This window comes from Rattus norvegicus, chromosome 6 (assembly GCF_036323735.1).
Source record: "Rattus norvegicus strain BN/NHsdMcwi chromosome 6, GRCr8, whole genome shotgun sequence".
In the NCBI taxonomy this organism is placed as follows: Eukaryota; Metazoa; Chordata; class Mammalia; order Rodentia; family Muridae; genus Rattus; species Rattus norvegicus.
The window spans coordinates 134,531,754-134,553,545 of NC_086024.1; the positions used below are offsets into that span (position 1 = coordinate 134,531,754).

The 21,792-nt window shown below is 45.7% G+C and overlaps 1 long non-coding RNA gene and 13 other non-coding genes across 15 annotated transcripts in view; 12 read left to right on the forward strand and 2 right to left on the reverse strand.

Moving 5' to 3' along the window:
* The window catches only part of LOC102555254 (uncharacterized), a 209,357-nt gene that overhangs the window by 182,135 nt on the left and 5,430 nt on the right, over window positions 1–21,792 (forward strand). For both annotated transcript variants that reach the window (XR_010052362.1, XR_010052363.1), the window contains one exon: window positions 1,284–21,607. This is a non-coding gene — a long non-coding RNA (uncharacterized LOC102555254). The remainder of the gene's footprint in view (window positions 1–1,283; window positions 21,608–21,792) is intronic.
* Window positions 11,692–11,776, forward strand: Mir379 (microRNA 379). The gene has a single exon (NR_032124.1). It is a non-coding gene; the product is annotated as a microRNA 379 (primary transcript).
* Window positions 12,841–12,916, forward strand: Mir411 (microRNA 411). Its single transcript, NR_032275.1, has one exon. It is a non-coding gene; the product is annotated as a microRNA 411 (primary transcript).
* Mir299b (microRNA 299b) lies at window positions 13,287–13,404 on the reverse strand. The gene has a single exon (NR_037345.1). It is a non-coding gene; the product is annotated as a microRNA 299b (primary transcript).
* On the forward strand, window positions 13,316–13,378 carry Mir299 (microRNA 299). The gene has a single exon (NR_031943.1). It is a non-coding gene; the product is annotated as a microRNA 299 (primary transcript).
* Mir3579 (microRNA 3579) lies at window positions 14,465–14,577 on the reverse strand. The gene has a single exon (NR_037372.1). It is a non-coding gene; the product is annotated as a microRNA 3579 (primary transcript).
* On the forward strand, window positions 14,482–14,558 carry Mir380 (microRNA 380). The gene has a single exon (NR_032272.1). It is a non-coding gene; the product is annotated as a microRNA 380 (primary transcript).
* Window positions 15,191–15,276, forward strand: Mir323 (microRNA 323). Its single transcript, NR_031769.1, has one exon. It is a non-coding gene; the product is annotated as a microRNA 323 (primary transcript).
* Mir758 (microRNA 758) lies at window positions 15,490–15,567 on the forward strand. Its single transcript, NR_032294.1, has one exon. It is a non-coding gene; the product is annotated as a microRNA 758 (primary transcript).
* Mir329 (microRNA 329) lies at window positions 16,160–16,256 on the forward strand. The gene has a single exon (NR_031776.1). It is a non-coding gene; the product is annotated as a microRNA 329 (primary transcript).
* On the forward strand, window positions 18,362–18,444 carry Mir494 (microRNA 494). Its single transcript, NR_032125.1, has one exon. It is a non-coding gene; the product is annotated as a microRNA 494 (primary transcript).
* Window positions 18,690–18,809, forward strand: Mir1193 (microRNA 1193). The gene has a single exon (NR_037365.1). It is a non-coding gene; the product is annotated as a microRNA 1193 (primary transcript).
* Mir666 (microRNA 666) lies at window positions 20,515–20,613 on the forward strand. The gene has a single exon (NR_032767.1). It is a non-coding gene; the product is annotated as a microRNA 666 (primary transcript).
* Mir543 (microRNA 543) lies at window positions 20,652–20,731 on the forward strand. The gene has a single exon (NR_032119.1). It is a non-coding gene; the product is annotated as a microRNA 543 (primary transcript).

The window sequence follows — 21,792 nt, forward strand, 5'->3', positions numbered from 1 at the left end:
CTTGGAAGTTGGGAGAGTGCATGTGCTGTGACCCCTTTCTAAAGAAGATGAGGCGCAAGGTTGGATGTGAGTCCTCCTGTCACCAAGCCCTTAGACTACTCCCAAGGCCGACCTTGAGGTTTACTCTTGCTTTTCTGATGGTACTGGAAAGAGTCTAGTCCCCTCCCTTAGTTCTGTTTTCAAGATTTTGGCAAAAGCCTCAGTTCTCCCCTAGCCAGTCCTAAAATCACTGAGCAGTGCTTGGGCATGTATGGGTATGGAGTTCTGGCCAGGTGGGGTGTAGGGTGAGACCAGTGTGAACTGTGCCCCCAAGGCCTCACTCTCCCGTGGGTGGGAATGATCAGGAGATCTGGTGTGGTGTTTTCTTCCCTCACCCAGAGAGGTACCCTGTGTATCCTTGGAGAAGCCCTAGAATGTATCTCTGAGATACAAATTGGTTTCGTTTTGTTGTTCTGCAAGTCTCTGGTGTATACGGTGCTGAGGTGAGCCTGCCCCGTGCTGCATGGACACGCTCTGTCTGGGAGACTGCTGGATGTAGACACAAGCTCCCCCATTTTCCCAGACAGATGGGGTGCTTTTCCATGTCATCTGAGCCTTCAAGGCCCACCTGTGTGTGCTCATATAAGAAGTCTCTACCTCCAGATGGAGGGAAACAGGCTGACCTCTCTGGCCCAGCTCCCTCCTCCACCTGTCTCCAGAGTGTTCTTTGACCTTAATAAAGGGAGCCATTTCTTTCTTCCCTCCATCTGAGACATGATCTGAAGCTTACAACTGCCTGGCCTGCCCTACAGTTTTCCCATATGTGAAAGGGTCACCATGGTGATAGGAGTTCTCCGTCATTTTAGTGTTAGAGGGAGTCGAGATTTGCTTCTTCTGGCCTCCTCTCAGGTGCATACTGTCTTCCCTCCCAACCTTCCAGGCCCACCTGGAACCCTTGCTTAGATGCCTTTTCAGTGCAGGTCCTCTGGCCTGTCTTGGGGCTCTTCCTCCTTTCATTCTCTTCTTGAGAACTAGGCTGTGTTCAGGTAGGTACGAGGTTGTGCTCTGATCTCTTGGTGCAGGAAGGCTCGGCATTCCCACTTGGTGCTCCTGTCACCTCTTCCTGAGTTAGCCTTGGGGCCATCTTTTACACTGCTATGGACCAGCTGGAGGATAGGGCCTGACCCAGCTCCCCATTCTTAACGTCCCTTCTTTCAGAATATACAGGGTTCTGCTGCATAGACAGGTTTGGGAACGTGCACTGCTGGGTTTTGTTTCGTGACTTGCCCACTTTATCTTGGAAGGTCCCTTGAACACAGAACCTTTAGAGACTTGGTAACCTGATCCAGCTTCCAATGAAGAAAAATGGCCGCGGTACAGTGCCAGTCTTACTGGGTAAGTTCCGCTTTTTTTTTTTTTTTTTCAGTTGCTCTCTATGCTGTGTGTCTGGGGCAAGACCAGAGACATAGTCAGGTGGATGCTTAGATTGTAAGCACTGAAAGATGAGCTGGAGTGTTTGTGCAGCCTGCGGGGAGGCCAGGTACACTGGCTTCTGGAGAGTAGCATTAGCTACTTCTGGCAGTGGCTTCTATGAGTGGAAGGCAGGAATTGCCAGACAAGTCTCCCATTTCCACATCTCTGATCGATGACGATATCCAGGATCCTTCCTGACTGCCTGAGTTGCAGCTTTGGCTAACCTCTGACCCCTACTTCTGTGGTACTTGTAAATAAATAAATAAATAAATAAATAAATAATGATGCAAACAAGCCAGGTGTCATGGTATGCACCTGTGATCTCCATCTCTTGAGAGACTGAGGCAGGAGAATTGGGAGTCGCTAGATAGCCTGTTGCATTTTTCCGGACTAGAGATGGCCATGGGGAAACACAAAAGCAAAAGCCAAGTGGGGCTGTCCTCCAAAAGATACCAAGCTCAAAGGTCATATATGTCCTGTGATACTTAAAAAAAATAATGCTTTCTCATTGATAGAAAAAGTTACTGTTCAACGGGAAAGCAGGGGAGGTATTGGGGGTTGGGCTGAATTTTTATAGTCACACCACTCAAAGATGGCCACTGCCGATGTTTGGCTAGTAATGTTTGGTTTCTCGTTTATTCCTATAAAGTGTACTTCTGTGTACACTTGCGTTTGTGCGTGTGTGTGTGTGTGTGTGTGTGCACGTGTGTTTAACTGAACTTATCATTGCTATTTTTTTTCTCATCTGCCTGTGTATCCTAAACTCTGGCCCTTGCCATTCAGTAATTAATCATTGTTGTTTTTTTCTAATGGTCACAAAAGAGTCTAGCCAGTGTCTATAATTAACAATTGGCCTGTGCAGTCCATCTGCAGACAGGTGTGAAAGCTGGGTGGCATTGTTTTTAGGGGCCTTCTCTGCATGCTCCCCTCTGTAGCTTGGTCTAGTGTCTTGCTGTTCTTTTCACAGCGAGTGGCTCTGTCAGGAGCCACGAGCACGAGGCCAAATTACCCTCTGCAAACTTTGCGCCTATTACATTTGCAGAATCAGTTTGAGAAAGTGCCTGCTGCTCTGGGAATTATCAGAGTTTTTAACCTTTGCCAATTTGTCAAAACATGACATTTCACCATTTCCATCCCCACTGCTTTTACCGAGGTGGCACAGAGCGCTTCCCACCCCTTTGTGGGGTGTTGGTATCTCAATTGCCAGCTCACACTCCTTGCGCTTTTCATTATTCCTTTAGTTTTTGTTGTTTTTTTTTTCTTTTTTGTCAAACTCATACATACACATCATTTTAAGAGCCAGATCCTTCTACAAGATTGTCAGGGAAGCATCAGCCCTCCCACCCTCCCAGCTCCACCCGAATATTATGCGTTACCTGTAACTGCCTTAACTGATTCTCTTGACATTTAGATCCTAACGCTAAGTAACATTCTTGTTTTTCTGCTCCTAGATTTTCTTTCTTTGTGTGTGTGTGATTTTTTTTTTAAGCTTAGGCATCATTTTGATTGCTCTATTGTTGAAGACAAGCATTTAGCTCTCTTTTACATATGCCCCTGTCTTCACCCCGCACACACACCCCTATATTATCTTCCCAATAGATTATTTTGAAATGCTGGCTTGATCAATACCTAAGAGGTTACACCCCTCACTGAATATGAGCATTCTTACAAAGAATAACAACATGGACCTGAATATTTTTCTTCTCCCTAGTATTTTTTTCTTCTAGTGTGTGTGTGTGTGTGTGTGTGTGTGTGTGTGTGTGTGTGTGTGTGTGTGTTCAGTTTTGTTTTGTTTTATGTAGCTCAGGTTAACTCACAGCCTTCCCATATATAAAAAGACATGAGGTATTTAAGAAATATCCTTCTGGAGCCAGCTTCTAATCTTCTCATGGACTAACTCATGTTTAGGCTGCTGCCATCCTGATCTTCCCATCTCTTCCTGAGGATAGGTTCCTTTGGTCTCCCTCCCCCCATGGGTTGATTATTCTTATAGATGCTATGATATTCACTGGGGTTGGGGATTTCCTATTGTTAAAATTTGAAGAAAAACATTGATAGAAAGTAAAATTTGGGGGACCTTTCACATTTGTATAGGAAAATGTCCACACTGACATTGATAAATCAGCTAGGTATAAAATTCTGAGTTACAGTTTTTCCCTCAGATTTTTAAAGATAGATGGACTTGAAAATTAAAAAGAAAGAAAGAAAGAAAGAAAGAAAGAAAGAAAGAAAGAAAGAAAGAAAGAAAGATGGCAAAGAAAACAGGTTAGAAACTCTCAGGGTAAGAAAATTAGAGAGAGATGAAGGTGAACAATACCCTACCAATAACATCAGGGATACATACATGCCTTGTCTTCTAGCTTCCAGGCCTACTGTGAAAAGCCATAAGCCTTGTCCTTCAGTCTTGTGGGAATGTGTAGGATTTTCCTGTTTTTTTCTCACTGTATGAGAATTTCATTGCTTCTATGCTGATTTGGGTATATGCTCATCCATTTTCTTTCTTTTGATTCAAAACTTTCTCTTTCTACCCTTTAAGCTAATTTCTCACTCTCTTTCCTCCCCTCAGCATCTCAGTTGTATAGAGATCACTTTGACTGATTATATAGTGTTGCTAAGTCTTCCTCCAATTTTCTTAGTTTGTGGTCCTATGCTCACAGTATTCTTTCCCTCCGTCCCTTCCTTCCTTCCTTTCTTTCTCTTTTTATACTTTACATTTAATTTTTTTCTTATGGAGGCTTTTATTCAAAAATTATGGTGCCAGGGAAATGGATTAACAGTGAAGAGCTTGGACCAGGGTTTGGTTCCCAGCACCCATGTTGGGTGGCTTACAACCACTTTTATCTCAGGCTACAAGAGATATGTTGGTCTTTAATGGCTTTCATTGTATCTTCATGTATGCATGTGTGTATGCACATGTGTGCACCCAAACACCTCTTCCCCCCCTCATACCTACACACACACACACACACACACACACACACACACACACACACACACACATAAATATTAAAATAACACTTAAAATGAAATATTATTAGGTTACAGAAATATATCATTCACGTTTTTCTTATAGTTTCATGATTTGCATTTATGTTTGGATAAAAATGTATCTCCCACCCAAAAAGCTCACATAGTTATTTTTTTCTAGACTTCTATAATTTTATATCTCATATTGCAATATTTAACCCATTAATTCATTATAAACTATCTAATTTCTACCTTTATTACATTGCATATCATTTTTTTAAAACATGTGTGAGTGTTTTGGATGCTTGGGTCTGTGTAGTATGCATGTTCAATGCTGATGTTGACTGAGGAAGGTATGGGTCCCCCTGAAACTAGAGTTAGAGGTACCTGTGAACCACCATGTGGTAACCAAACCTAGATCTTCTGCAAGACCAGCTAGTGCTCTAAGTTCTGAGTCATATCTCCAGCCCCCCACATAGACCTCTACTGTTTTGATTCCTGTATTGACTTTCCTCTGTCCTGTTGTCTTACTAAATTTTTAGACCAGGTGTACTTTGTTTTCATGCACCATGTTACATTGAATCATTGTTCAGTGATAATAGCCTTCCTTCATTTTTTTCCTTTAATATTTTTTCCTTTCTGTCTGCTCTGCTTGCTCTTTCGGGTGGATTTTAGTGACACTGTGAATTTTCAAACACTTTAGATTTTCTGTGGACGTTTATAAAGTGGTCAGTCAAAGCCAGGCATGGTGGTGCACACCTGTAATCCCAGCATTTGGGAAGCGGAGGCAGAAGGATTATGAGCTCAAGGCCAGACTGGCTACATAGGGAAACACTGTCTCAAAAAAAAAAAAAAAAACCCAACCAAATAATCAAGACCAGCAACAAAACTTAATCTTCTTACATGCTATTTTGAAGCTGTAAATTCGAATATAAATTGTCCGATTTGGCATATTCAATTTGTCACTAAGATTATTCCCAAGAATCAAGTGTTACCTCTGTTGTGAATCTGGCCCCCACCATTTTTCATATTTTTGAACTCCATGTCAGTGGTGTGTGGGGAGCTTTTATATATTTCTAGTGTCAATCTGTCTCGTTGAATTTGTGCTTCAAGCTTTTCATTGAATAATTTAGAATCTCTACATATAGTCGCTCGTATCTCTAACTTTTATCTCTTTCATGTTGTCTTGCTGATTGCTTTTTCTTAACTTATTGTATTGGCTACAAACTCTAAAACACTGTTAGTAACAGTTGCCTTCTCACTGTCAGGCGCAACTACAGATTATTTTTCTGACTAGACTTTATTTTTTAATAAGATTGTAGGACTTCTAGTACGTATGACCCAGGAATGGATTTTGAATTTTGTGAAATGCTTTCTTTGATGTCCGAGAGATGTCTTGTGTTGTTTCTCTCTGTCAGTACAATGAATGCTAATACTGTTTCATAACTTTGAAGTGGTTTGGGGTCAAATTCTATTTGATTGTGGCATGTTGTTGTCCTTTTAATAAGACTTGCTTTCTAAGTGTTTAACTCAGGACTTTTCAAATGTGTTTGTTGTCAGCTTTCAGTGTCAACATTATGTTGGCTTTGTAAAATGAATTAGGTGTTACTTCATCTTTTTCTGTATTCTGTACCATATATACATATATATATATAGAATTTGAATGGAAAGTCCCATGAAAACTTGAATTTGCTAACATTTACCTCCTGGGAAATCTTTCACAATGCTTCTATGTCTTTTGTATTTACTGGAATCTTTTAATTTTCTGTATCTTTGAAAGTCCTGCCTCTTTTTCTAATATATCGCAGTAGTTAAATCTTTAGATATATTGAGCTTAAATCCTTTCTCATGGGACTCTTGCAAATACTGTCTCTTTTCTATGCTTAGTTTCCTCATTTGCCGAACGGTTAAAATGAGAACCTATGAAGGGCCACTGGGAAGATGAAGAGATAAAGTATATCATCCTGTGTCCAACACAGTCACCTCCCAATATTTCCCTTTTGGTATAACTAATCCTTGGAGATAACACCGTTTGAGATTTAAAATGCTATTGGTATAGACTTACACTTAATGTTACTTTGTAATGAAGTTTTATGTTTCTGTGACTACATCTTCTTTTCATTTTATATATGCATACTTTATCTCTTTAATACATGATCTAAAGAAAAGTCTGTGCTTTTTTTTTCCCCTTCGAAAACTCTGTTCTTAGAATTATTTCTTAACTCAGCATTTTGTGTGTGCACGTTCACTGTTACCTGCCTTTATCCTTACGGTTCCTTCCTTCTGCCTCCCTCACGTGTGCCCAGTCTATCTGTGTATCGCCAACTGTCGTTCTTCTTTAATGATTGGAATATGTCACGGTGTGAATTTGCCTCTTACTGCAACTCTGACTTTGCATTCTATGATTCGATATGTAGTTTTCTCGGCGATTTTGAGCATTTGTAATTATGATTTCTACTGTTGTTGTTGTCATCGTTGTTGTTCTTAAATGGTTATCTCAATGAAATGTGAAAATTAGCACTCACTTTCAATCTAACTTCTGCTTTATTTGGGTTGTGTGTGTCCTCGATGCCCTCTGTTCAAACAGGATTATATTTTACTGTGGCTAGAGAATGTGCACACAAATTCTATTCTCGGGGGAAATTCGTTGATGCCTTTCTAAAGTATAATATAATCAGTTTTGTAAATGTTTCACGGGCCGTTAAAGTGAGATGTCTATTTCTTTATAGGGCACGAGTTTTGATGTAAAGAAATCGAATCTTATTAGTTTTCATTTGTTCCTTTTGGATGTTCGTAGAATATGTTTGAAGTTTATAAATAACCAGAGTTTTAATCTTATTCTAGGAGTTTGTAATATTTTTCTTCTATATGGTGTAGAACTTGCATGGGGGAAACCCAGTGCTGTTGAAATGAGCAATCTCTGTTTCTCAGTTTCTGTTAAATATGATGTTGACTTTAGATGCGGGATCTGTTTACCATTTGGTCTTTTTGTTCTTGTTCTTGTTCTTGCCTATTTGATGTTTTTGTAGAAATGAGAAGCTATGAACACTATGTTTCTATTATTTTGTTCTCCGTGTTTTGATGTCCTATGTTTCCTTGCGTGATGTTCGCAAATGCTGTGTTCCCCTCACGGATTGCCCCTCCGTCTTTAACAGGTGTTCTCCTTGCCATGTCCTGACCTGACATGGTATTGCAGGAGCACATTTTGCTTGGCTGTTTTATTGCCATGTCAGGTGACCTTTTTTCTATAATTGCTTCTTCTGGAAGCATCAGATGAAGCCTACATGTTATTTGAATTGGTGACTTCCTGTCCCCAAACCCACAAACACACTCTCTGGTGTCCCATGATGCTTCCTCCTTTTGCTCCTAAAACACACAGTTGACTGTCCCAAATTAAAGTCAAAGACTGCCTTTGAATCCACCCAGTAACTTTTATACTCATCTACTTCATACACATCACAAGATTGGTATTCTCAGCAGCTGTCAGCCATTTTATCTTTCTGTTCCCACTTATTAAAACAAAAAGCAAAATATGATTAAGAGTTTATGAGAGCTGCTAGCCTCTTTATTTGGACCAAATGTTACTCCAACAGCCTAATAACTAAAAGCGACGGAGTTAAATCTACCCTGTTTTGGTTGGAGGTGGGCATGTCCCTGAGGGCTAGGTGCTGGGAACTCTTCTCCATGTAATGGGAGTCAATCCATCAACCCTTCTGGAAAACCTCTGTGATTAAGTATTTTATTAACTGCACAAACGAATTGAACCCATTGCTATGTATGGCAAGCCAGCGCGTCGTTGGAAGAAAGTGGCTTCTGGCTGTCAACTGCTGTCTAAATTGCCTGGTGTTTGAGATGCATGCTGTGTGGGCTGCCTCAGAGCTGAATGCAGGAAAATTGAGGCCTTTCCTATTTTTCTGGGCCATCTCTTCGGCTTTGCAATTTTTAAAGTTTATTTATAATCTGTCTTAAATTGACAACGTATAGTTTGGATTTGAGGCTTCTGACCCAAATTGAAAATCTTTTCTCTTTGAGGGTGTCTAACCCATTTACATTTTTTTCCTTGATTGTCATGTTTGAGCTTTAAAAAAAAAAAATGCTTCATTCTCTTTGTCCGCTTTCTCTTTGCTCTCTTTTGTTATACCGCCAGAACTACATTTTTATTTTCTTTTGCTCTGCTGATTTGGAAAGCACTCAGCCAACTTCCAGCATCTACGTGGGCCTATAGTTACCTTCAAAACCATACTTGTCCCTAGTTTTAACATGTAGTCAGTCTGACTGGTCCCTGTGTGCAATGAATAGTAATCCAATGCCACCCCCTGCCATCATATCTCTCAGTGATATGCTCCTATGGGGTCTCTCCCTGCTTCTCTACTTTCCTTTCTTCACCCATGTGATCTGCTTTTGGGGAGGTGTGAATGGCCCTCTGCCCTCTGAGACTTGGCCCTATTGCAGGGGCTGGGCCTCCTTCCTGTTCCTAGACCCTGTGCTGCCATTGCAAGCTTCCTGACTTCTTGTCCTATGGGGAATGTCTCCATCTCTCCCACTTCTCACTCATCTGCACTGTATGTCGAAAGAGAGGAGCACTGAGCCAGTCAATTTGGCTTAAGCTAGACATGTGTGCTCGCTTGTTGAAAATCCAAAGAGATTGAGAATCTGACAAGCCAGAGACCATATGTGAGTGTGGATTCTTAAGGGAGGGGAGTACCTGGGGGAACAGAAGACTCACTAGGAGACCAGAAGTAGAGAAGCAAATGAGAGACTGAGCTGGGGAGATGAGACAAGCCAGACTGGATGGAAATGTTCAGGACCAAGCTGGACACAGGGTATAGGGCTGTTAGCAGAAAGGTAGTTTGCTCAGCTCTCCAGGTACTCTGAAAGCAAATGACAGTCTGTCTGGGAGGACAAGGACACTCTGAAGAGTCTGGCTTCATCATTTGGCTCTTCCTTTTATCTCACACTGTGACATGTGTGCCCTGTGCTTAGCATAGGGTTGCAGATCTGAGGACCATAGATGTCCTTTCTGTCCCTAGAGAAGTCCCTAAAGTAAGGGGAAGAGACGCCAGTGACATGTCCTCTAATGCTTTCTGAACAGGGACTTTCCACCTCAGCCCCATCCCATTGTTCCCTTGGTCCTTGTGGTACTTTGTGCCTCCCCCCAACCCAATGGTATGGGGCTCTGAGCTTGCACCCCACCCCTCTATCTCTTCTAGGATCGTCCTCTTCTCTATTCTGGAGTCAACCACCCTTCACGTCTTACAGTGTTCTAGTGAGTGCCTTCACACTGAGATATTTCGACAACCTGTTCTAGCACCCTTCCCTCTTGGCAGCTTTGCAGAACTTACACATTTGGCTCCTTGCCACCATTCCCATTAAATTGACCCCTCTGCATGGGAGCAGCCCTGTAACTCTTTTCTGAATGCTCACCTGTGCTTCAGTCTCCACTCACTGTGAAGTCAATCTCAACCTGACTCTGCTGGCTACCAAGTGTCCTCCTCAACATGATGACCCTCCACCAGCCCTATGCCAAACATATCTCCCTTTCCCTCGCCCCTTCCCTCTCCCTCCTTCCTTCCCTCCCCTCCCTCCCCCCACCGTGTGTGTGTGTGTGTGTGTGTGTGTCCTTGAACACTTAATTACTGCCTGCCATCCCATACCTACATTGGGGTACCACCAAGCTCTCTCTGGCTTTTCCTCATGGGATCTCAAGCCTGGCCTCTCGGCTTCATCTCTGTGACCTCTTTGCTACCTGGGTTTTAATTTTCCTTCTTGAGCTCTTGCTCTCTGCACCTGTGCTTGCTATGAAAATGCAACTCACTGTGACCTTTATCAAGTGGTAATCTCTTCCCTTTGGTCTCAAAGTGAAGTCCAAGGTCTTTCACCATTGTAACAAAGCCTTGCTTGGCCTGTGCTCCGCCAGGATGACTTCAGGCTCCAACTGCTTCATCCTCATCACAGAAATGTTCTCCACTGTCATGCTGGGCTCCACGATCCCCATGCTCTGCCCAGACTCTGACTCTCCTCTCCTCTCCTCTCCTCTCCTCTCCTCTCCTCTCCTCTCCTCTCCTCTCCTCTCCTCTCCTCTCCTCTCTTCTCCTCTCCCCTCCTCTCTCAGGCCACTGCTTACTCTCATCTGCCCTCACCTTCTGAATCCTTTCATTCTTCCTCCTCTGCTCAAAACTTGGGAGAAATTTCCCAGATATTGCAACTACACTTTGTTCCTTTGGACCTCTTCAGCCTCTTGAATCTCATGTTCTGTAGATTTCATGTTCATGTGGGTTTTGCTGTGCTAAAGTTGGTTTCTCCTGGAAGGCATAGCATGGTGACTCGTTGCTCTGACTGTGTGCCCTATAAATGTTTTATGGTCAAGACAGAATCTATGGGAAGTCCTTGGATTAGAGAAGAGGCATAGGTGTATGGGAGTAAGGTGAGCTGGGATGGGCTAGGCAGTCACTTGATGGGATAATGCAGAGAGCTCTGGAAGAAGCAGCCAATTGTTGGACTTGAGAGTGATATAAGCCATGCTGCTCTGGGAAGTGTGGAGGTATGGACTGAGCAAAGCACCACGTGGGGGAGAGAATTATCTCACCCATTTGGGAACACAAAATAAACTGGAGCCCTGAGCACCATTCTGAAAACATCAGAATAAGCATTCAGGGACGTGGCCCAGTAGACCCTGGCCTCCAAAATCTTGATAGATGCTCATATGCTTCATCAGGCAAGCCCAGGAACCTCCCTTGGCCTTCCCTGGAGACTTTTAAGTCTCATGGTTTTATACCCATTATGGGGATGTTGTATAGACAAGGGTACCATCAGAGGGGAGGGTTCTTACTATGAACTGGGGAAGTACTTGTCCTCTGAGCCTTGAGTTTGTGCCTTCATGGGCAGTACATGGCAAGAATGACCCCAGTGTGGTGGGGCCTGGTGGGTACCCACTAGAGGTCTTTCACCAGGTGATCTGTGCTGTCATGGTGTCTCCTTTGGTCAGACAAGCTGGCCATTGGCCTTCAGTTAGGCCAGAGGCTAAGATCATAAAGGGCAGAATGTAGTCAGCACAGCGGTTCACCATTCCAAGTTGGTGTGTCCCTCATCTGATGCTGCACTACCTCAGGAGGGAGGCACCGCCTCTCTTTCAGCACCGTGCGACCATTCAAGGAGGGTGTGTTGTCCACCACATCTGCTTCCTACTGCCAAATCAGGCCTCAGAAAAGCTTTCTGGAAGTGACGCCAGCTTCAGGGACAAGGCCCAGGTCTCTAGGGGTCAACGCCGTTCCATGGTTCCTGCAGAGGTGGTAGACTATGGAACGTAGGCGTTATGTTTCTGACCTATGTAACATGGTCCACTAACTCTCAGTATCCAATCCGTCCTCGGAGGGCACCCCGGAGGTGTTACCAACAGCGAGGAAGAGAATCGGTTCATCCTCACACCGCTCCGTGTAATTTCAGTGGCTATGGCCGATTTCTGTCTGACCTACAGCAAGACCACCATCTTCTGGGCCCCCAGTGAGCCCCCCTCTGAGGGACTTTTGGGAATTTCAGTCCTAGGACCGGAAGACATGGTTTTCCTTGTGAAATGCATGAGATGTCTGTGGGACATCTCCGAGCCAGCCAGCCAGCTCTGGAGGCTTCCTGGAGCTCATTCTCCCTCAAGGGAGACCTACCTGTTAGCATCTACCCTGTTCTGAGCATTGAGGAAATGCTTCCTTTGCCTGGCAAAGCTGTCATTTTGTGCTAATGTCCACCTCCTCTCAAGTTCAAGTCCAGCCTCAGTGGAGATTTAGTGACAGTACCAAGCGGGGATGAAATAGCGGTTTTGTGTTTAGGGAGATAGTTGACCCAAATAATACTTAAAAAAAAAAGTTCTCAGTGTCTTAGAAGGCTGGAACTGCCTTTGATTGGAACAGATGTGCTGTTGTCTTTTTCTGGTGGCATCCTTTTCCTATGGCTATGATTGGGTCTCACAAGGAGCTGGTACAGGGTTTCAAATGCCCTGATACATTTGCTTGGCCTGCTTTAACTAGCCAGGTCATCTTTGGTTTTTATTGCGTATAAGTCATTTGGCTTTCCTAATTTTGCACCACTCCTCCACGTTAGCCCCCTGCCGTGCATGCCCTTAAGCCTCCTTGTACCTGAATGCCCTTTCCTTCAGCACACAGAGGGCACGTAAGCAGCATTTGTGGAGTAGTAACATCTACAGCATCGTTTGTCTGCAACCTTTATGAGCTTTTTGGAAGACTTGCCCATTTCCGGGATGAATTGCTGGTGTCAGACCTGACATGAAGATGAGACTCTTGGTTTATGTGTGCCTGCCGCATGATTGCATGCTCTGTGCCCAGCCAGACTCAAGATTCCACCAGCTCAATGGCCCAGAGAGGGCTTCCTGGACGCACCCTCAGCCTTTGTCCTCGGCGTCTCTGTGTGGTACTTGGAGAGATAGTAGACCGTATAGCGTACGCTTTATCTGTGACGTATGTAACACGGTCCACTAACCCTCAGTATCAAATCCATCCCCGAGGCCCCTGGAGAGGACGCTGTCTTCGGGGAGACGCCAGTAGACTCATCATCAGGGCCTCTCCATGACACTGGAAGAGATGGTTTTCAATATGGCATGTGTTTTTTTGTTTTTTTGTTTTTTTACTGCATGATGGGAAATGACATAAGCTCCCTCTTCCTCTGCTGAGCTCTGCCTTGGGAACTCTTGCCATCTTTGGGGAGGAGGCCATAATGCTTTCTGGGATCAGTGCTCTTCATGACCTCAGTGCCATGGGTGTCTAGGCAACTCTTGGTTAGTAGACTCCATGAGCTGCTTCTTCTCAACACTGTCCCTGAAGAGGTGTCCTGAGGCCACCTGGCAGACATGAGCCTTCTTACAGCTGTCCCTGCTGTCACGCGGTACTTGAAGAAATGGTTTACCGTCCCACATACATTTTGAGTATGTATGTGGGACGGTAAACCGCTTCTTGGTATCCAGCCCAGCCATCCAGTCCGTACCATCCTGGACAAGCCTGAAGTGAGAGAAGAGATGCTCTTGTGGCTTGCTCCCTACTTCGGGCTGCTTGGCCAAACATCCCTGCTTTTTGTGTGCTTTCTCTTAATCCATGTGGCACGGCGTTCCTCTCAGCTTCAATGCAGCCTCTAAGGCTTCTTCAGGATGATGACAACCTCCAAGAAGGTATCTTACATCCCACCTGGGCATGCCCGCTCCCTCCACAGGACTTGAAGAAGTGGCAGTTAGCTCCACAAATGCTCATGATCAAAGGATGCTGCACGTTTTCATCATCGGCAAAGCTACCTTCAGACACCTTCAAGACATTATGCCCACGGAAGCGCAGATAGGGCTGCATGACGCAGTGCCAAGCCAGATGCATGAAGACACGTTCGCTGTTTCCACTGATGCTTCACGTACAGTATCTTTTTTCCATCTCAAGTCTAGCCTTCTAGAGGAAGATGACCCAGCCTGACTCCTCCATGAATAACCTACTGAGCCCAGCATGTGGACTTACAGATCAAAGTTGTTCCTTGGCTTACTTCTCCTTACCTCCAGCTCAGCCTTGGAGAACTTGCTGAAGAGGCTGCCCACCACAGAGGCAGAGCTCTGGTTTTTGCATCAGCAATGACCTCACGGTACCTGAAGAGGGATCAGCTAAACTGCATGTGTGTTATTAACGGCGTGTGTAACATGGCCTACTTTTTTCGATATTAACTTCAGCCTTGAAGGTTTCCAAAGAGGTCACATTAACCTTGGGGGACAAGGCAGCAGGACAAATGCCTTGGGGTAGAAGTTGACCATGCTTCTTGCTTTACTTACAGCGCATGATATTTGGTCTACCTTCCCATAACAGCGAATGCGCCTTGGGGGCTTTCTGTGGGCAGTATGTCTTTAAAGCACAGCACTAGTTATGGGGGTCTTCTCTTTGTGTCCTTGCAAACCTTTTCTCTACTATAGTCTCTACATCTGCAGCAGACAATGCATGGTGATCTCTTTTCAACATTGCATCTAGGGGTTCCTGGAAGTGATAATCATGAGGAAAGAAGCCAGCTCCTACGCCACCCTCTCTCCATGGTACCTGAAAAGATGGTTGACCATAGAACATGCGCTACTTCTGTGTCGTATGTAGTATGGTCCACATCTTCTCATTATCAAAGTCATTCGTGGAGGGTTTTCCAGAGGCCGAGCCAACTTCATGGGAGATATCCTGTCCTGGCTTCAGCACAGTACTTGGGGAGATGGTAGAGTGTTGAGTGTGTGCGTTCCTTTCAGCATGTACACCATGGTCCACCACATGTCAGTATCAGCCTGTCACCAGGGGCTTTCTGGTAGCCGTACTAACTTGAGATCTGAGCTCAAGCAGCAGAATTTATCCAGATTACTCAGTGCTTGGCTATAAGCCATTTTCATCATCTATGACCCTGGCCATTTGATCCAAAGCCAACACTTGGCACCCAGCCCAGCCTTACAGGGCATCCTGGAAGTCATAGCGGCATTAAACATGAGTTTGTGGCCGTTGCCACACATGCCAGTTGCTGGTGGTTTATGACACACATTGTGAGAGCTTCTTGGAGGTAACACCAAATTAACGAAAGAGAGCTGGAATCAGCCAGCATTACCTCATGGTATTTGAAGGTGCGGTTGACCATGGTGTGTACGCTTTATTTATGACATAGGACACATGGTCTACTTCTTCTCAATATCACATCTCGCCTTGGAAGACTTCCAGGAGGTGACATCTGCTTTGAGGAAGAGCCAGTGTCCCGGTCTCCCTACTGCTGCTGCTTGGTACTTGGAGAGAGGTGGTCCGTGGCGCGTTCGCTTCATTTATGGCGCACATTACACGGTCGACCTCTTTGCGGTATCTAATCCCGCCTTGCGAGCTTTCCTGGAGCTAACACCAGCTATGGGGTGGGGACACTAAGTCTGTGCTAGCACAACCCAGTGGGTTTGTCTTTTCTTGTGTCTGACAATAACTCTTGTGTGGCAACCTTCTTCTCAGCAAACTTCTCTGGCTTGGCAGCTTCGTGGGCAGGGGTGACTTGCAGACCAGGAAAGTAGCATCAACATGTGACACACGTGTGGGTGCGTGAGGTGGTTGACCAGAGAGCACACGCTATATTTGTGCCGTTTGTGACCTGGTCCACTAACCCTCAGTATCTAGCCTTCCCTTGGAGAACTTCCTGGAAGAGATCTCAACTTTTGGGGACAGAGACCATAAGCCAGCTGCACTCTGCTAGACTCGGAGACAGCATCCTCAGTGTTTGCCGACACCTGTGCCTGATATGGTGGTATTAGATGAGCTTCCAATGCTGTCTCTTCACTTGGATGCCTTCCTTGATTTGGGGCCATCCAAGTTCAAGAAAAGTACCATGTTGTCAGCTGACCAGAGTGTATGTGTGCCATTTATATATGGCACAGGTCGCAGGTCACCTAGCACACTTGCATGCTAAATCTGTGGGAGGTGTCAGCTTTGGTTTGGGGGCACCTGTGCCTTTCTGTGGTTACCCAAAATGGTGGCACGTCCCACGGCCAGTCTCTATGGCGCCACTGCTCTCTGGTTGTGAGATAACTTCAGGATTATGCCATGGGACACTCTGTTGTACCGGGGCGTGTGAAGGGACAACTGTCAGTTATATATCGACTAATGGCTTGCTTGAGCTCTTTGACTAACATCCTGTGTGCGACCCTGCATTCAACAGGCCTTCCAGGTCTGAAGGTCACGTTGGGGAAGTTCCGAGGTAGTCTTGTCAGTGTTCGCTTCTGGTACCGGAAGAGAGGTTTTCTGGGTCTCTGTTTCTTTGATGAGAATGAAACACACCCAGCTAACCTTTTTTTCAGTATCAAATCCCATCTTGGAGGCTTCATGGTCCAGACCCCAGTCTCAGGGAAGGATGGTCCTGTCAGCATCCAGCCAGGGGACAGGAATAACTGGTTCGCCCACAAAGCCATCGAGTGGATTATCGTTTTTGAATGGTGTCCTTTGTTCTCCTAAGCCTCCCAGGCCTGCCAGGTCTGAAGGTCGTGTTGGGAAAGGTGTCGTTATTGTTGACTGAGAAAGTGGAAGAGGGTTTTCTGTGTTTGAGACACACCTGGTCAACCTCTCTTCCCAGCAGAACACACTATGGAGGCCTTCTGGTCCCTACCTCAGCCTCAGCTGAGGACAGTCTAATAGACATGAACAAGTGAGTGATGGACAAAACATTCCATATATCAGATTCTGGTTGCCTCTCCCACTAACCTTTAATATCTTGTCCATTCTCAGGAGGACTTCTCAACCAATGTGTGTTCCAAAGTTGGGGAGGATGGATGCCACTGAGAAAACTCTACCCCAGATCACCCAGGTAGGTTGCATCTGCCTTTGTTCTAACAGGTTAGACACAGCCATCCCTACACATATCCAGCGTGCTTTGGAGGCACAGTGATGGGTTTTCAGTCAGCCAACCCCTAGCACAGGACTGTCTATTGTACAGGACACCCACTGTGTCAGATGGTGCCAAGATCTGTGCCTTTCGTACACCTTTGGTCATGAAGGCTGGTTCTGACATCACCTGAGAGAGACTTTGAAGTTGCTGGGTCTGGTTTCTTGTTTCCAGGCGATGGTCCCGGTTCTTGATGCATCCCTGGCCTTTGAGGAAAGGATGCTAATAGGTAGAGACACTGAGTTCCGAGGAAGACTGAGATCTTGCCACTTCTAACTAGTTTTCTTGGTCAGAAGCAATAGGATGGCAGTATGATGGGCGGTGATCTAATCATCTAATTAGCAGATGCTCAACTCTGTTGGTTCTATCTGGTGAATACCCAGGAAGCATAAGACTGGAGAGGGTGCCTTGTGTCCAGTGTTACCAGGTCTATTCATGCTGCTGGGCTCATACAAATTGGACAACTGGTGACTACGTCATTCTGTGTTCCTTTAGGACAGGAGGGAGGGCATAATGGCACCTGTGGGTAAGAAGAAATCTGGAACTTTCTGTCCCTTCATTTTTGATTCTTCTCTCCTCAGTTCTTACTTGGTTGTCCAGGCTGTTGGAGTGGCAATGACTTTAGGGACTCCATATCACACACCCTACTGCCTTGTAATGAGAGACTTGGGGGCACCTGCTTTCTAGCAACAGAAAAGTCAACCTGAGATTGGCACACACATTTGGCCAATGGGTTTTAGCACATGAAATTTGTTCTTATCCCTTAATTCCACTCAATTCTGTGGACGGCAGTAAAGCTTTCTGTGGGGCTCCAGCTAGGACAGTAATTCTCAACCTGTAGATCATGAGCCCTCTGGGGAGTCAAACAACCCTTTCACAGAGTTTGCATGTGAGGTATTTACTTTACAACTTATAACAGTAGCAATATTACAGCTATGAAGTAGCATCAAAAATAATTTTATAGTTGGAGGGGTCACCCAACATAAGTAACTGTATTAGAGGGTCACAGCACTAGGAAGGTTGAGAACCACTAGACTAGAGGGTGGGTCCTGACACTTCCTGCCTGCTTTTTCTGCTTTACTCACTTCCCTTCCCACTAACTCTATAATGTGTCTGCTTTTAGAATCTTAACTTCCCTGGAAACTGCCCCCAGACTCAGCAGCCAGAGGGGCTGGCTCACTCCTGACCACCTACCTACCTCTTGGACCCAGAATCTGAGGATCATTCCTGAACACCCACAATGTACTGCTCTTGTTTGAGTTAAGAGCTGCTATTCCCGGGGCATCTCCTGAGGCACAATTTCTGGGGGCCCTGGTTCCCTTTCAGTGAACCCCCCAAAACCTGGAGAGATATGGGAATGCAAACCTTCTGTGCTGGTGGGAAATATTCTCAGGCAATTCTGTTCACTGTCGAATTGTAACGGGGTTTTGGTTGATCTCCAGGGCCCACTGAACCAGACAGTTAAGGCCGATCCTCCTGACCAGCCATCTGGCACTTTGCAGCTGCCTTTGTTTGCTTTCTGACCAGTGCTAATTGATACTTGAAGGAGAGGTTGTCCGTGTTGTCTTCTCTTTATTTATGATGAAACATACACGGGAAACCTCTTTTTTAGTATCAAATCCCACCTGGTAGGCACTCCCTGTCCCTGATGAAGCCTTCAGGGAAGGGGACCTGGACTGCTATTCCCTGGACTGTGTGACAAGAAAAGTCATTTGAAGAAGGGCCAGGGTCCCTGTGGTGACTTGAGGCTGCTCCCTGTGGCTTTGAACTGTGAGGTGACTCTTGGTGTGTGATGGCTTTTCAGCAAGGTCTTCCTCACAGTAGCCATAAGGACACGCCAGCAACGTGACTGAAGGGACAGTGGTGCTTACTGCTCTCAGGGTAGCTGTGAGGATGGTAAACCGGTGACGTGCACTTCATTTATGCTGTAGGTCACCCGTTTTACTATCCGCCAGCACCCAGACCGTCTGTGGGATGATACCTTGGTGCACACGGCAGCTATGAAGAAGATATGGGTAGGGTTGAGGCCATTGTGAATCTGAAATACTTCAAGTGGAGTTAGCTTTTAAGGGGATCTTCTTCTGCTTTTGTGTGTGTGTGTGTGTGTGTTTGTGTGTGTGCGCGCGCGCACGTGCAGGCCAGGTGTGTCATGTGTCTTCCATAACTACTTTCTGTTTTTTTTTTTTTTTTTTTTTTTGAGATGGTCTCTTGTTGAACTTGGAGTGCACTGATTTTTGGCTGGCCAGCAAACCCCAGGGATCTGCTTGTTTCTGCCTCTCAGGCTCACAGATTACAGGTATATACATACACAGTGCTTGCCCTTTCGACATTGAACCCGGATCCTCATGCTTGTGTGGCCAGAGCCATCTCTTCACGCCAACTCCTCTTCCTCCTACCTTTCAATCCATAATGTCACATTCTGCCGTAGGTGGGTGTCAGGCTGACCACAGATGGATTTGAGAAGGGTTGCTCCTATCAGGATCCATCGGGAGAGTCTGTCCTCGTCTATGCTAATATAGGGTGTGTGAGGCACCTGCTGTGGTCCACTAAATCCTTGGTTGGGCCCGGGGTGTTGTGTATAAGCCAGCACCTGTGAACCTGATGCCAACATGGCTCTGTAGTACTTAAAGAAAGCTATGTGGTGAGCTTCCCATGGTCGTGGCGAGCATTTTATGATCCATATCTTTACAGCGAAGAACACCATCTGGAGGATCTCCTGAATGTGAAGCTCTAACCCAAGCAGGGCTCATTACCCCCCGGGGTGAGTGAGTGCTCTCTCTAGCCCAGCATCAAGCCTACATCTGCCACTTATGGAAGAGGCTTCCTTGTTCTTGCTCATCTCCATGTCTGCTCAATTTTGCTTTTCTTCTGAGGATTAAACCAATTGGCTGCTTCCCAGCACAAGTTCCTGCCTAGGAGATGTATTCCAGATGTGGCATTTTCCTTAGGGAAGGACACCACAGTCCCCATCGATGGAAAAGGTATGTCAGGGTGTTTTGTCTGAAAGAATATATTGCATTTTCATGTGTGTCCTGCTCTGCTAATGCTAAGTATGCCTTCCATACCTAGGAGGACCTCCTGATGGATGAATACCTACCCTGGGGGTGAAGGTGGCACCTCCCCCCAGGCTCCTGGCAAGTGGTTCTTACAGGCCTGGCAGAGACACAGAAAGTAAGTAGGAACTCTTAGACTGTGATAGGGGACTATTGTGCTTCTGCTCGTGTTTCATTGGTCAAGCCAATGAAGGGTGGGGAGGCAGCTTATACCCATGATGTCAAGAGGGAGCACCATCTTCCTGGAACACCTAAGAAGTCTAGCTTTATTCATGTCCTTTTATAGCTCAATATGCCATTCCTGTTCCTCTCTGGTAAGCTGAGGCTCAACAGAATCTGTTCTCAGAACACTAGGAGACATCACTTGGTTCTGGCAAAAACTCAGATCTTTTTGTTTCCCATTTCATGAAGACCTCTTTGGCTCAGGGGCCCCACCATGGTACACAGGTTGGGGTCCTCCCCTTTAGCAGATGGGTGGTGACCTCAACTGAGAGGTCACGGGTCACACCTCCTGGATCTGGAGCTGGATGTTGGGAAGCAAAGTCAGTATTGTTGTATTATCGTTCTCTGATGTCTGAGAAGACTCCAAAGACCCCTGCAAAGGATGGCCACTCCAAAGCCTGTCTACAAGATCCTGATTCTGCCTGCGTGGAGCGGGCACGGCTGTGAGAGCCCCCTAGGTACAGCGGGGCTGCAGCGTGATCGCCTGCTCACGCACAGGAAGTGACGACAGCGGTACACAAGCCACAGGGTTCTATGCTGCTGACGTACGGTGCTTAATGAGAAGTTGCCCGCGTGTTTTTCGCTTTATATGTGACGAAACATTCGCGGTGCACTTCTTTTTCAGCATCCTATTCTACGTTGAAGACTTCGGGGGTTCAACTACTGACTTCAGGGAAAATGTGTTAGTCTAGGAAGGTAGTCTATGTAGTGAGCCTGGGTTGAGACTTTATCTCCCTTCTTGAATGGTCCTCTGACCTTTCTTATCCAGAATGGGTTTGGGTTGGTTGGCCCTTCCCCCACAACACAACTTCAAAGGAGCAGGGCGATGTTCGCCGAGGCTTCCGGGAGAGGGAGTGGGTCTTCATTTCTGTGAGAGATGCCTGAGTAGATCCCACTGTTACCTTCAGCCACTTGATGTGGTAATGGATGTGAGTTTGAAGGCCAGCTAGAATTCAAGAAGATAGTACCCAGAGCTGTGTAGACACAGAGGGGGAGGCACCTGTCATGGGGGAACAGATTGAAGAGGCAGCAAGGAACCAAGGGACATTTGGGTAAGAGTGCAACCTGGGACCTGCATCTGACACTCCTTGAAGCTCAACACGTCTCTATACCTTTGAGTTATGTTAGCCCGGAGCCTCTTTTCTGTGTAAGTCAGCTTGAGTTGAGCCTTTCCTTACTGTGAGAGGAACGGCTGGCTCCTCATCGAGTTGCCAGTGAGTGTAACTGGCATTCTTTGGATGGTATGTTCTCTTGCTGACTATTCCCACTGTCCTGTCTAAGGTAGGCTGTTGATACCAGATCACTTTCTTTTGTGGAATTACTGGCTGTGGTCCAGATCCATTGCCGTAGTGTTTGAACCTCCCAATGATGGCAGCACACGCTAATCAATGTGTTTTGTTTTCAGGGAAGGCTCATATGTCCCGTTCAAGACAGCTTCAGGATGATGGATGGGCGCTGTCCTGGAATCTGCTCTTTCCTCTCGTGCTGGTGCTTCCCAGTGCTCTGTGAGCTGTTTGTTGTGTTTGTCCAAGTTGCAAGTCACTTCTGGGTGGGAGGAGCTTACCTACAGGGCATCCAGGGAGGGGGTCACCTGTATTTTGCCACTTAGTCCTTTGTCCTTTTATTTATTTTTCTTCTTCTTCTTCTTCTTCTTCTTCTTCTTCTTCTTCTTCTTCTTCTTCTTCTTCTT